Raw genomic sequence first — 15,267 nt, 5'->3', positions numbered from 1 at the left:
ATGTAACAACAAGTAGGTACTCAACACATATTTATTGAAAAACTAGAATGAACGCTAGCACTATCAGTTAAAACTTAGGAGTAAAATGTATACAAAACAATCCTAAGAACAAATCAATGAAAATAACAAAGGCTTCATTTCTAAAATCAATAAGTAGGATTTGACACACAACAGCCTAATTTGTAGAGCCTCAGCGGATGTTCAGACCCTTACTTAAGGTCTAGAGCCCAGTAAAGGCACACTCCACACCAGGAAGAATAGGAGAAAGGGGCTAAGATCCTCACCATACCCGCTTTTTCACTCCCCAGAGATAATTCCCAATTCTACCGTATCTGTAAAACTTGGACTGGTAAGAAGCAGCCTGAGTGGCATCCAAGAGACTGTCCTTTGTTAGTGCTATGACCTTTCACAAATCACCTAACCTTTCAGGGTGCAGTTTCCCCTCTGTCAAAAAAACAACAACAACCCCCACCCTGCTATTTCAAACGGTTGTTTTAAGAAAGAAATGGATGGGCTTTTAAAAAGTTAAAACAAGCTAAACGCAAATATAAGGCATTATTACTATATTATCATACCAATAATATGCTAAGTGTTTTCTATTGATATCAATTAACGCTTAAATAAGCCTATGAGGTAGGAACAGATCTAAGGCACAGAACAATTAAGCAAATTCCCCAAGATCCTATAGCTAGTAAGTGGTAAAGCCAAGATTTGAATCCAGACAGTCTGAGGCTGGAGCCTGTGTTTCTAATCTCTAGGCTATATAGACTAAGAAAAATGCTGATCTTTCACTCAAATCAAAAATTCTCATGTTTCATGTTGTGATAAGATTGATAATGTGATATTAAGAGTCAAAATCATTTAACACAAGAACATCTATTAAAGAGGAGAAAGAAAAATGCTTCCTTTTATAACTATTCCCTTTCCCTTTTGAGAATCATTTCTTTTCTCTTTCATAAAAAAAAAAGAGGGCCAGCCTGGTGGCATAGCAGTTAAATTCACACATTCCGCTTCAGTGGCCCAGGGTTTGCTGGTTCAGATCCCAGGTGCAGACCTGTGTGCTGCTTGTCAAGCCGTGCTGTGGCAGGCATCCCACATATAAGGTAGAGGAAGTTGGGCACGGATGTTAGCTCAGGGCCAATCTTCCTCAGCAAAAAAAAAAAAAAAAAAAAGAGGAGGATTGGAGGCAGTTGTTAGCTCAGGGCTAATCTTCCTCAAAAAAAAAAAAGCACTGTCACAGGGAATGTTTCATCCCGTAAAGCTCCAGCTAATCAAAAGCTTCCTTGGCCAATTGCCCCAGCTGTGCAACTGGAAGACATTAAGACTTTAGGGAGCTCACAGTTCTCCTGTTAATCTAATATTAAATTATTCTAACATTTCATTGACTCAGAGATTGCTCTCCAACCTATAGTAGCTTCTGCCTCTAGACAATCTTTGTCAGGTCTCTCTTGTCTCATTGTAGAGTCTGCAAATAGCCACAGGCCTTCTCAGGCACATCATCTCTAAACATACCTGGTATAGACCACTCAGCCCAAGGTCTCACCTTAGAGACAGAAACTGTACCAGGAAGAGTTCCAGTCCTATGACATAAGTAAGTCAGCCAGGCTCTCTAAGCCTCCCATTCCTCATGGGTTCAATGGGATTCATCATATCAACTCCACCTACTTCCAGGGTTGGTGTGCAGACACGATGACACAATGCTTGGAAAAGTACTGTGAAAACTGCAGGACACTGTTCACAGTAAGAAATGACATTTGTGACCCATCCAGTTGAGTGATGCTGTCAAAAGAGTACTCTCTGGGAGTCTACAGTCTTGTGCTCTCACACAGAAATCTAAGAATGTATACTTCTCTCATTTTTGTTGCTTTTGCCATAGTTTAGGCTCTCTTTCTCTCTTGACTTTCCCTCACTTAAAATGTTTTTTAACAATTCGTTAAAAAACAAAGACATTGTACCCTCTCCTCAGCCAGACACTTTCACTGCTAGAACCAGAGATCCAGACATTTGAATGTGCCTTCCCATACTTAATTCCCCTCTGTGGATTCTCCCCAAAGATCCCCACCCTTACTCTTCTCCTCCTTTCACAATAGGTAGACTTAGCCATGTCAGGCTGGATAAAACGGGGCATTTGTTTTCCACACCAGCTCTTCGTGACCCTCGCCCATGCCTCCTTACAAAGTTCCAGATGTCTCCCTCCATTCTACCTTAATCATTCAGAAGACATTCACTGGATGCCACTATGTTCTTGGCCCTGTACTAGGAACAGAGGATATAAAGTCAAACAGAACACATACTCATCAAAGAACTTAAGTGTCTAGTGGAAGAGACAGATTACTAACTCAACAAGCAGACTGATACAATCTGATATGACTGATAATAAATGCGATGATGAAGGAACACCTAACCCAGTCTGGGGCTGTGGCTAGAGAAGGCATTGCAGAGGAGGAGCCACATGGGTTGGCTCTGAAAGAACGAGTTGGAGTTACCCAGATGAAGGAGAAGGAAAAGGGCATCACAGGTCAAGGGCAACAGCATGTGCAAAGGCATGCAGGCATGAATGAGCACGGCCCTTGCAAGAAAATCACAAGTAATAGCTGAGCACAGGCTGCATTTGAGGAAAATAAGATATAGAGATTTAGGCCGAAATAAATCAAATCCTGGAGGGTGGCATTTGCTAAGATGCCATTACCACTGAAGTAAGGGAGTGGCAGAATAAGATTTTGTTTTAGAAGTTCACACTGGTGGTTGTGAAATGGGCAGATTGAAGAGGTCCTGGCTGGAGGTATGAAGAACAGTTAGGAGAGGCAAGAAGTAAATGAAACTTCAATTAAGTCAGCGACCTTGAGAATGAAGAGAAAGATGGACTGAGAGATATAGAAGAGAAAGAAGCTCTAGGACTTCCAGACTAATTGCACATGGTAGGGTGTTGAGGGGGAGGAGAAAGGGAACGGTGAATGAGAGGAAGGGCCTTTGGGAGGATGACACCAAGGCTGCTGGCTTCAATGTCAGAGGGAATAGAGGCGCCATCACAAGGGAAGGTTGGAGCAAGAGATGAGCTTGTTTTTCACACATGTCAAAAGTGATGATTAGGTTAAGTAGAAAAAGCCAAACACAAAGGACTATATACCATTTGATTCTATTTTCATGAACTTCTAGAGGAGGCAAATAACATAGTGACAGAAAGCAGATCAGCAGTTGCCAGGGGCTAACGGTCAGAGCAGGGGACCAGTTGCAAAGTGCCACAAGAAAACTTTTTAGGGTGAGAGGATACTGAGAACCAAGCATAAGATGTGGAAAAGAAATTCTACAGAGTGGGAGACAGTCCAGTTTTCTAAGGCCCAGATCTTCATGAGATGGCAGTTACCAAAATTCATGAAACCATACACCTAAAATGAATGAACTTTATTGTATGAAAATATCTTGGTAAAGCTACTTTTTAAAGCAATGTCCTTTCGGACACCAGGTGGAGATGGCAATAGCAGAGGTCTGTATACACAGTATGGATTTGGAACCAATGGGCGGGGAGATTGTGTAGAGTAGAAGAAAAAGAGGTCAAGGACAACACCCCCAGGAAATGGTAAGAGGCCACAGGTGCAGAAGAGCCCAGAAAGACAGCTGAGAAGAAACAATAGAGAAGTAGAAAGTACATCAGGAAAAAACTGTGAACTGAAGTTCTCAAAAGAGAGAGTAATCAACGGAGTAAATGCCCCCACAGAGCTCCAGAAAGATAAAAGCTAAAAGGAGCATCCACTGGTTTTGTCCATCTGGAAGACTGGTGGAGGTAAAGTCAGAGATTTCCCTCCCTTGTCCTGCTGTTAGAATAACTAGGTCACCCTGAGGTTTTTAAACATTTTTTTTTAACAGCAAAAAACCTGAGGAATAAGCTGGTAGGGCACTTGTCATGACCCATCCCAAATGTGCTGACTTCCAAAAATTTATGATATTTGGCCCTGAAATCTAATTTATAAACATGTTGGCTATGGGTATACCTTTCTGGTCACACATTGGTTAGGTGAAAATTAAAATAAATTAGAACAGCCCAAGCACCCTCTCTACCTGAAAGCAAAAGCCTAAATGGGTCCTGGGGGATGGCTCCAAGTGTTGCTGCCAGGAATTTAAAAACTGTAACGGATACATCCTGGAAATATACAGGACATAGGAGACCTACCATGCTCAATGGCCAGAACCAAGGGTGACAGGAAGAGGAAAATTTACAGGACAGTGGATAAAACTGATTTTAAGGCCAAGAGTGACACCTGGTGGTCATAGAGGTCACTCCAGGCTCCCAACAACTTTACTTTTTGTTCATGACACAAATGATGGCTGAATTCCAGGCATTATTAAGCCAGGGCTGCCCTCTGGCTTCCCAGGTCAGGAGGGCAAGCCAGGCTGAGGGGTGGTGAGAATTAGGTGACAGTCGGTGAATTAGCTAAACCCTGTGAAACACAGAGTGACTAGTTCTTCCTTCCCATGATGAGATCTGTAAAGAGACAGCTTAATAGTCTCTAAAGCACTTTTGCATTCATTGCCTCATTTGATCCTCACTACAAACTTAGGAGGCAGGCAGAGCAAGTTGTCTCAGCCCCTTTTTATGGAAAAAAGACTAAGCTACAGAGAGGTTAACATATTTATCTACAAACCTAGGTCTTCTGGTCCTAAAGCAAGTGCTCATTCCTTAATATCACATCATCAGTACTTAGCTGGGAAAATGCCTTAAATGTGAGAGTGGGTATCCACAGGCCCACATCTGGAGCCCCAAATACTAAATAAGATGCAACCTTATTCAGTAAACAAATACTACTGGAGTGCCCACTATGTATCAGGCACTATATGTAAAAGAACAAAAGACAGTGCCTGCCTGGAAGAAGTTTTTAATCTCGCCAGTGAGGCAGAAAAGTACGATGAGATGGGGTAAGATGGGGCTGTGACAGACAGGCCCAGGGTGCAGTGGGAGCACAACTTTCCCAAGGAGGACTGAAGACTAGAGGGGGACACATCTGCTCCAGACCATGGTATGAGACCTTAGCCATGGGCAGCTCAGCAAGTGAACTCCCCTGTGCACTGACCACCTCTGCACACCACTCTCCTTTCCAAAAAGGATAGAAAAAAGAAAAGAAAATACACCTTCAGTGAAACTTGGAAACAGCCAAAACCTCAAAACCAAAAGGATAGGGAGTAACTGTCATTTGGGCCAAGTCAAGGGAGGAGACAAAGAATGGCCTTGGGCAGTGCACAGTTCTAGAGAAGTCTACACACATCATAAAAGGGCAAACTAGCAACCATTAACTTGAGTACCGAAGGCAGGACATCTCAGAACTCACTCCATACCACCAAGGAACAGGGGATGCAGGAAGCCGGCCCAATGTGAAATCTTTACAAAAAATAGCTTGGTGAGGCCAGGTAGCAAATAGCTCTGCCATTTCTGATCAAAGATAGCTGGAAAGAAATAAATGCTCAAACACTATCCAAAAAACCTGTGACAATGCAGGATTTTATGATGAGTAAGCACACTTACTGCTCATTCCAAAAATAGGAAAATGGGAAATGGAAAGCACAAAGCAGAGATACTCTGAAGAAGGCAGAGTAGAGTCTGTGAAAAAGCATTTTGAGGACTTGTACTTCAGGCAAAAAAGTGAGCAGATATTGGTGGGGCGGGGGGTGCACTGGGAGAGAAGAACTCATTCTATAAAAATCTAAAAGTATGGGATAGATACAACAAACATTCTTTTAAATGCATAGCTAAGCTCATAAGAAAGTAAGGGAATCCACAAGATCTAAAAATGAAGAGGGAACTGAATGATGAGAGAGCCTTGGAATGCCCTGGGGTTCTCAGTCCAGAACCTAGAAGCCCTAGTTTAACAGTCCCATGGAAGATCCAAGAGCAGTGCTGAGAGACCCAAGGCAGAAGCTGGAAATGAGACAGTCGCCTGAATCCAGGATCTCTGAAGAGCTCCACCCTTGGAGAGGGGTGAGCTAGGGGGAAAACGTCAACATGGGAGCTGACAGGGAAATCTGTCTGTCTCAGGCCACAGCTTGGGGTTGAAAAAAAAGGTTTTCTGGGAATATTTAAGCACAAGCCTTCCCTCCCACAGGAAGGGTTTGAAAATATACTATTTATATGCAGGAAACCCCAAAGGGAAAATTAATTTCAAGTGCTTCTCAGTCAAAATCACCCTGGGTACCTGGCAGATGCAAATGCAAAATTGCTCAAACCCCTCAGGATTCCCACAGTCAACAAAATATGATCAAATCAAAAATTACCAAAAACACAAAAATAAACCACCAGGAAAGGATGAACAATAAAAGCAAAGATTGAGATCCCAAATGACTCAGATATTAAAATTATCAGATGAAGAATATAAAATAAGTAAAAATAGAAAAGGACATATATCAACAAAAATACCTGTCCAAGGATATTCTGAGCAGCTTTACTTATAATGGCCAAAACCTGGATACAGCCCAAATGTTCATCCCTAGGAGAATGGATAAACAAATTGTGGTATACTCATTCAATGAAATACCGCTCAATGATAAAAAGAAAACGAATTAAAGAAAAGAACTACCACAGGTCCACAGATCAATGGAACAGAATTGAAAGCCCAGAGATAAAACCACACATCTATGGACAGCTAATCTTCGACAAAGGAGCAGAGGGCCTACAAGGGAGAAAAGAAAGTCTCTTCAACAAATGGTGCTGGGAAAACTGGACAGCTACATGCAAAAGATTGAAAATTGACCATTCTTTTTCACCACACACCAAAATAAACTCAAAATGGATCAAAGACCTAAAGATTAGGCCTGAGACAATAAGTCTTTTGGAAGAGAATATAGGCAGTACACTCTTTGACATCAGTTTCAAAAGAATCTTTTCGGACACTGTAACTCCTCAGTTGAGGGAAACAATAGAAAGAATAAACAAATGGGACTTCATCAGACTAAAGAGCTTCTTCAAGGCAAGGGAAAACAGGATTGAAACAAAAAAACAGCTCACTAATTGGGAAAAAATATTTACAAGCCACTTATCCGACAAAGGGTTAATCTCCATAATATACAAAGAACTCACACTGCTTAACAACAAAAAAACAAACAACCCGATCAAAAAATGGGCAGAGGACATGAACAGACATTTCTCAAAAGAAGATATGAATATGGCCAATAGACACATGAAAAGATGTTCATCATCGCTAATCATCAGGGAAATGCAAATCAAAACTACACTAAGATATCACCTTACCCCCGTTAGATTGGCAAAAACATCCAAAACCAAGAACGACAAATGTTGGAGAGGTTGTGGAGAAAGAGGAACCCTCATACACTGTTGGTGGGAATGCAAACTGGTACAGCCACTATGGAAAACAGTATGGAGATTTCTCAAAAAGTTAAAAATAGAAATACCCTATGACCCAGCCATCCCATTACTGGGTATCTATCCTAAGAACCTGATATCAGATATCTCAAGAGTCCGTTGCACCCCTATGTTCATCGCAGCATTATTTACAATAGCCAAGACGTGGAACCAGCCTACATGCCCAGAAACTGATGATTGGATAAAGAAGATGTGGTATATATACACAATGGAATACTACTCAGCCATAAAAAAAGACGAAATTGGCCCATTCACAACAACGTGGATGGACCTCGAGGGCATTATGTTAAGCGAAATAAGTCAGTCAGAGAAAGACGAACTCTATATGACTCCACTCATAGGTGGAAATTAGTATATTGAGAAGGAGATCTGATCGGTGGTCACCAGGGAAAAGGGGGGGTGGGGGGAGGGTACGGAGGGGGAAGTGGTGTACCCACAACATGACTAACAAAAATGTACAACTGAAATCTCACAAGGTTGTAATCTATCATAACATTAATAAAAAAAAAAAAAAAAGAAAAGAAAAGAACTACCACATGGATAAATCTCAAAAACACTATGCAGAGAAAAAGAAGGTAGATACAAAAACCACACATATATACTGTATAATTCTATTTATATGAAGTTCAAAAACAGGCAAAACTAATCTATGGGTGATAAAAATGAAAACATCTGGCGGGGAGGAAGAGAATCAACTGGAAAGATACACAAGGGAACTTTCTGAAATTATGGCAACATTCCATATGTTGATTAGGATAGAGGTTTCATAGGATATACAATTGTCAAAACTCATCAAACTGTTCTGTTAAGATTTGTTATTTTACTATATATTAATTATATCTTGATAAAATATACACACACATTTAATGAAAGAGGGATTGAAAACCATCTTCCAGCCTATATAAAATGATAAAGAATATTTGAAAAAGACCCAGAATGAAATTCTAGAGATAAAAAAATATAACCATTGAACTCAAAAATGTAATAGATTCCACTTCAAGCTATGGCTTACATCAGACCAAGTCTTCTATCAAGAACATTTTAAAAAGCAGGAGAACATATTTGTTATTTGAAGAGGTTTTCAAACATCAGAGAGCCAACAAAACAGTGAGAACTTGGACTAGGCCTCAGAGAGAAGAGAAGCATAGAGTTGGATTCAGACACTTAGCTGTGCTTTTTCCTCTCACAGCTTTTTCAGAAAGCAGCCAACTGAGAGTACGGGAGGTTGGGAAGAAAATGAAAACGAATAAATCGAGAAGCTAAGCCAGGCTTTTGGTAGTCTCGAGGGCTGAGGGGATTAAGGGTGGAGTTCAGGACCTACAGCAGACCTGCAACCCAGGAGGAAGAGTGACAGCCCTCACAAAGACCAAAACCAGTGTCAAATCAACTAAATTTCCAAAAAGATTAAATCCTCACTTAGCACAATCACCTGACTGAAGCAAAAGTAAATCATCTTTGGAGGAAGATATCATCCAGAGCCTCAAATTATTTCTACAATTTTTCAAGCACAACATCTCTTACTCAACAAAAAAACAGGCAAGGGGTCCAGAAGGCATCCAAGACAAAGGAAGTGCGGTTGCCACCACTCCAATGCCCACTTTCGCACCTCCACACCTTTGCCATGCTCAAGAAGGTTATGACTACCTGGGAGACGCTCTATCATGAACAGAAAAGTAACAGGAAACCTAAAATTCAAAAGTGGAAAAGGAGACTTTAATTATATTAAGAATCACTCTTAGCAGATATTCATCTATCATTTGGTTTTGTGGCAGCGTCTACAGAAATTCTAGATGGCAGGATCAGTCTCATGAACTGGAAGAGTACCATTCCAGGAAAGAGAGAAAAGAAAGAAACACCATTGAAAAGAGACTTCTTTCAACTATGATTGTTTTTCAAGGAAGATTTTCCATTCTCACCACCATAATGAAAATTTAAACCACCATTACTTCACACAATGACTATCCTTCAAGAATAATGTGTCTGCCCATCTTAGAGGAAGATAAGGATTAAAGTCCAGCAATTACAATTAAACATACCTTATTAGAAATACAGAAATTCCTAAATGAACCAAATATTCAAAATCAAAATTGCACAGGTTTGAGAATTTACTGCCGAAACAATATTAAAAAAAAAGTCTGGGGCTGGCCCCAGTGGCCGAGTGGTTAAGTTCAGTGTGGGTTTGGGTTCAGTTCCCAGGCATGGACCTACACCACCCATCTGTCAGTGGCCATCCTGTCGTGGCAGCTCACATACAAAAAGAGGAAGATTGGCAACAGCTATTAGCTTGGGCGGAATCTTCCTCAGCAAAAAGAGGAAGATTGGCAATAGATGTTAGCTCAGGGCTAATCTTCCTCAGCTAAAATAAGTTTGATGTTGTACCTTTGTATATATCAACCAGTGGCATCTTAAAAAGGAATAGATACTTTTGGTATAAGACCTTGCCTAGAAAATGTTTGCAAAATCCAATTTTACTATCTACAACTACTATTAACTTAGCGGAAGTCAGGTGTTTGTGCCGTAGCTCCATTTTCGTGATTTGTATACAGTTCTAAATTTGATTAATTGCCCTTAATTTTCTCATGCATGGTTTCTCCCCTGAGTCTTTTCTATTTTGGGTTGTTACACAAAACTTTCTTTTATTTAATACTGATGTATTTCAACTGCTGCAAAATCATGTATTTTTATACTATAAATACTATAGTACCTGGTGTCCTTTGCTCTCTGATTATTCCAGTTATTAAGCTAAGCCTTCTATAGTTTGCTCTGCGATGCTATGGCTGAGACTCTGTGAACCACATTTCTGCTTTACCAGCTGGCTCCCTGTTCAGCTCTGCCAAGAGAAGATGTCAGAGGCAGAGTGCAAGGATGAAGGAGGACGAAGGGACTTTCTCCTGTTGGCTTCCTGTCTGCTTCCTGTTCCTGTGAGCATCGCCTTAGCAACGCTTCTTCACCCAGGGAGCAGGAGCGCTTTCCCATGGCAGCAGCTGGATTCAGTTTGCAGTTTTTCAGCTCTAGCAGAACAAGCCTTATTGCATACCCTCAGAGACTCCAGCACCAGCCAGCTGGGCCCCCTCCTCAGAGGCCTGGATCCCAGATCCAAGAAGCCCTTCCTTTGAGCTCATTGACACCAGCAACACCCTGTTCCCAAAAGTCTACATTTCAGCTTCATGAGGCCCCTCCTCCCAGCTTGCAAGTTTTAGTGATTCTTGCCCCTTACCTTTTCTCCTCCAGCTTTAGGGATGGTGTCTGCACTTGCTGCCTCTCTAACACTTGAGAGTCCTTCTTTTTGGTTCATTTTCATCAACACTTTAATACCTGGTTAACAATTCCTCGTATTAAATTATCTCAGTTAAAATAACTGATATAGCTCTCCAATCAATTAGGTCCTCTTTGATTTCTCTTTTCATTTTTTGTAGTTTACACCATACAACTCTTGCAGATATTTTGACAGATTTAGATCTAAATATTTCATTTTTTTGGTGCTATTTTAAATGATACTTTAAAAACAAGTTAAAGGATTGAAGAATTCATTATTGTTAAGATATCAATTCTCCCCACATTCATCTATAGATTCAACACAATCCAAACCAAAATCCTAGTAGGTTTTCTTTTTCAGAAATTGATAAGCCGATCCTATGATTTACATAGAAAAGCAAAGGGAACCAAATTAACTAAAAAATTTTGAAAAGGAAGAACAAAGTTGGAGGATTCACACTACTTGATTTCAAAACTTGATATAAAGTTATAGTAATCAAGACAGTCTGTATTGGGGCTTGCCCAGTGGCGCAGCGGTTAAGTTCACACATTCTGCTTCTCAGCCGCCCTGGGTTCACCGGCTCAGATCCAGGTGCCGACATGGCACCACTTGGCAAAAGCCATGCTGTGGTAGGCGTCCCATGTATAAAGTAGAAGAAGATGGGCATGGATGTGAGCTCAGGGCCAGTCTTCCTCAGCAAAAAGAGGAGGATTGGCAGTAGTTAGCTCAGGGCTAATCTTCCTCAAAAAAAAAAAAAGTCTGTATTAATGGAAAGATAGACATACAAATGAGTGGAAGAGAACAGAGACACATAATAGACCCTCACGTATATGATCAACTGATTTTCAACAAAGATGTCAAGGCAATCCAACGGAGAAAAGCTAGCCTTTTCAACAAATGGTGCTAGAGCAATTAGACATCCATATAAAAAAAGAAACATACCAGGAAAAAATCCAACCCATATCTCACACCATATACATTTTCAGGTAAATACTAAGAGTTTTTATCATTGACTATCTTCACTAGAGAAATCTTTAAAAATACTTCAAGAAGAAGAAACCATTTGTGTTGCAAAAAAGAAAAATGAGAAGAGAAATTGATAAACATGTGGGTAAACCTACACAAATATCAATGGTGTAAAACAATAGTAATAATACCTAATTCATGGAGTTTTAAAATGATAAAAAAATACTACATAAAACATCTAATACAGGAAAAGATGAGTGGAGTTAAGATGAAATAATACCCTCATATTTTTCAGGAAAATTACAAAAATGCCTAATAATTTTCAATTTTAAGTTAAATGTGTACATTAAAATATGAAGAGCAACTATTAAAAAATTAAACTGTGAAAAATAAAACAATAAAGTGTAAAACTTCCAAGACAGTATAAACAAAATGGAATTAAACAAAAAGTAAATGAATCCTACGATCACTAAGAAAGGAAGAAGGAAAACTATTGAAAATGTGGGGAAACTGAAAGTCTAAAAATGATACATAATATATAATAGTGATTATAAAGAAGAAAATTGTTTAAACTCAGTAGTTAAAATAAAGAGACTGTTATTTTGGATGACAAAATCCAACTATATGCTATTTATAAGAGATACACCTAAAATATGACACAGAATATTTTAAAGAAAAAGATTGAGAAAAGATATACCATGCATACATAAGTGACAGAACTGATAGATAGCTCTATAGCATTATGAGACAAAATATAATTTAACAGAAAACATTATTAGAGATAAAGAAGGTCACTATCTAGTGATAAAAGTTTCAATTCTCAGAAAGATATAACAATTCTACATTTGTATGCAACTAATAACCTATCTTCAAAATATATCAAGCAAAAATTGACTAAATCCAACTTCATATTGAAACCTATTAATGTACCTTTCTCAGTTATTGAAAAGATAAATCACTCAAATATTAATAAAGCTTTAGAAGATTTGAACAATACATTAATAAGCTTGATCTAATGGGCAGTTATAGAACCCTTCCCCTAACAATTAAGAGAATATGCATTCTTCTTAATCCCATGTTGAGCTATTACAAAAATTGACCACGTATTAGGGAGGCCATAAAACAAGTCTCTATAAAGTTCAAAGAATATATATGAAATAGTTCACATTTCTGATCACAGTGTAATTAATTCAAAACCACCAAAGCAAACAAAAACACATTAAAAATGCACATTACCGAACAGAGAGGCTGATATGCCCAGGGGAGCTCGAGCTCAGAGACAAAAATAACTAGACACCTGAGAGTTGCAACAACCTCAGAAGAAACTCAACAAACTGAAGAAACATATACCCATCTGAAATAGAAACATTAGAACAGATGAACCAAGGTTTTTTTAAAATAAGCATTAAAAGTATAATTAATAAGTAAAGATGTTAATAATGCAAAACAGAAATTGGAGATGATTTTAAAAAAACAAAATAGAAATATTAGATTTGATGATTACAATAGTTGAAATAAAAATCACAGTAGGGGCCAGCCCCGTGGCCGAGTGGTTAAATTCTTGCGCTCTGCTTTGGCAGCCCAGGGTTTCACTGGTTCAGATCCTGGGCATGGACATGGCATGGCTCATCAGGCCACGCTGAGGTGCATCCCACATACCACAATTAGAAGGACCCACAACTAAAATATCCAACTATGTACTGGGGGGACTTGGGGGAAAAAAGCAGAAAAAAAAACAAAAGGAGATTGGCAACAGTTGTTAGCTCAGGTGCCAATCTTTAAAAAAAAATCACAATAGATGGAATAAATAGAAGGAGAATTCAAGTGAAAAAAAGAATCACTGAATTTGAAAATCAGATTGATAAACTATCCCAAAATCAAGCAGGAAAAAATTAAAGAGATAGAAGATTTTTTTAAAAAACCAACTACCTGCTAAGTAGATAGTAGTAAAAGGCCAACATCTGGAAAATAGGGGGCCCAGAATAAGAGGAAAAAGATGAGGAAATATTTGAAGAAATAATGGAGATACATTTCCTATAATGAAAGAAAATGCACAAGTTTGAGAGTTCAAAGAGCATCAAACCCTATAGTGAAATATAAGAATATCAAAATAGGGAGAAATAGATAAATTAACATTTGTCATTGGAAACTTTAATACACCCCTCTCTGAAGCTGATAAATCAAGCAGACAAAAATAAGCAAAGACATTGAAGATTAGAACAATACAATTAATAAGCTTGAGATATCTGTAGAATGACTCTATGCCTCAATGTGCCCCAAACAGTTCTGGTTAATGCCTCTTGCCCTGGCCAATTATTAACAGTGCCCCCTTTCACTCTCAAGTGTATCATAGTTTGAACAATAAATTATATGGTCAAGCTGGCTATTTGATGTATTTAGAACTTTATACTCAACAACAAAGAATATAATTTTTTTTAGCATACATGTAACATCCACAGAAATAGACCTTGTATTAAGCCATAAAGGAAACCTCAATAAATTTGTTCATTCAGTCATTCTTTCAGTCAACAAATATTTGTTGAGCACCTACCATGTGACTTGGCATTCTTCTAGCCGTAGGAATACAGTCAAGGCGCTATGTGGCACAAGTTCTAGGACAACCCTTCACACAGTGGTCTAACAGGAGTACAGCCAGGAATGCCACATAGCACCACACCAGGGCTTGGTGGTATCAGAAGGGATACCTGGAAGTTTTGCAGTGCACAGCCTACATGCCATTAATGACAGTCTTGAGTACAACAGTGAATAAAATAGACAAAAATCCTACCCTCCTGGAACTTATATTCTAATAGACTCAGAAAATGAACAAAATAAATAAGGAATGTGTCTAGTATTATAGAAGGTGGTAAGTGATATGAACAAGAATAAAGCAGACAATGAAGATACAAGTACCAGAAATCAGAGGTGAGGAAGGAGTAGTAATTTTAAACAGAGTGGTCAGGATAGGTCTACTGAGAAGGTTTCATTTGAGCAAAGATTTAAATGAGGAAAAGAAGTGAGACATCTGGAGAAAAGCATACCAGGCAGAGGGAACAGCCATTGAAAAGGCTCAGGCGTGGGACTTTACCTGGCATATTTAAGTAAAAGCAAAAAAGTCGCTGAGTTCAGAGAAGGAGAGAGAAAGCAGTAGGTGACAAGGTCAGGAAAGTAAAATTGGCCAGATGGCGTTGACCCTTATCAGACATTGTATGGACACTGGCTTTTACACTGAAGGAGACTGGGGGCCTCTAGAGAATTTTTAATAGAGGAATGACATCATCTGACATGTTTTAAATGATCACTTGGGCTGCAGTGTTGAGAACAGATTGTAGGGACACAAGGTTACCCAAAAAGAAACCTTAGGAGGCTGTTGTGATAATAGAGATGAAGGTGGTTTTGATCAAGGATGAAGGAGGTTGCAGTGTAGATGGTAAAAATGGTCAAATTCTGGATCTATTTTGAAGGTAGACCCAAAATTACTTTCTTTTTCTTTTCTTTTTTTAACAGGGTTGAATGCTCAAGTTACAAAGTTGTTTTTGGTTTTGTTGTTTTTGGTGAGGAGATTGGCCCTGAGCTAACATCTGCTGTCAACCTTCCTCTTTTTCTTTCCTCCCCAAAGCCCCAGTAGGTAGTCGTATACCCTAGTTGTAGGTAAAATTACTTTCTGACATTGAATGTG

The sequence above is a fragment of the Equus asinus genome, chromosome 6, assembly GCF_041296235.1.
Source record: "Equus asinus isolate D_3611 breed Donkey chromosome 6, EquAss-T2T_v2, whole genome shotgun sequence".
Taxonomy (NCBI): Eukaryota; Metazoa; Chordata; class Mammalia; order Perissodactyla; family Equidae; genus Equus; species Equus asinus.
The sequence above is the reverse complement of the archived record's forward strand: the minus strand, read 5'-3'. Positions refer to the sequence as shown.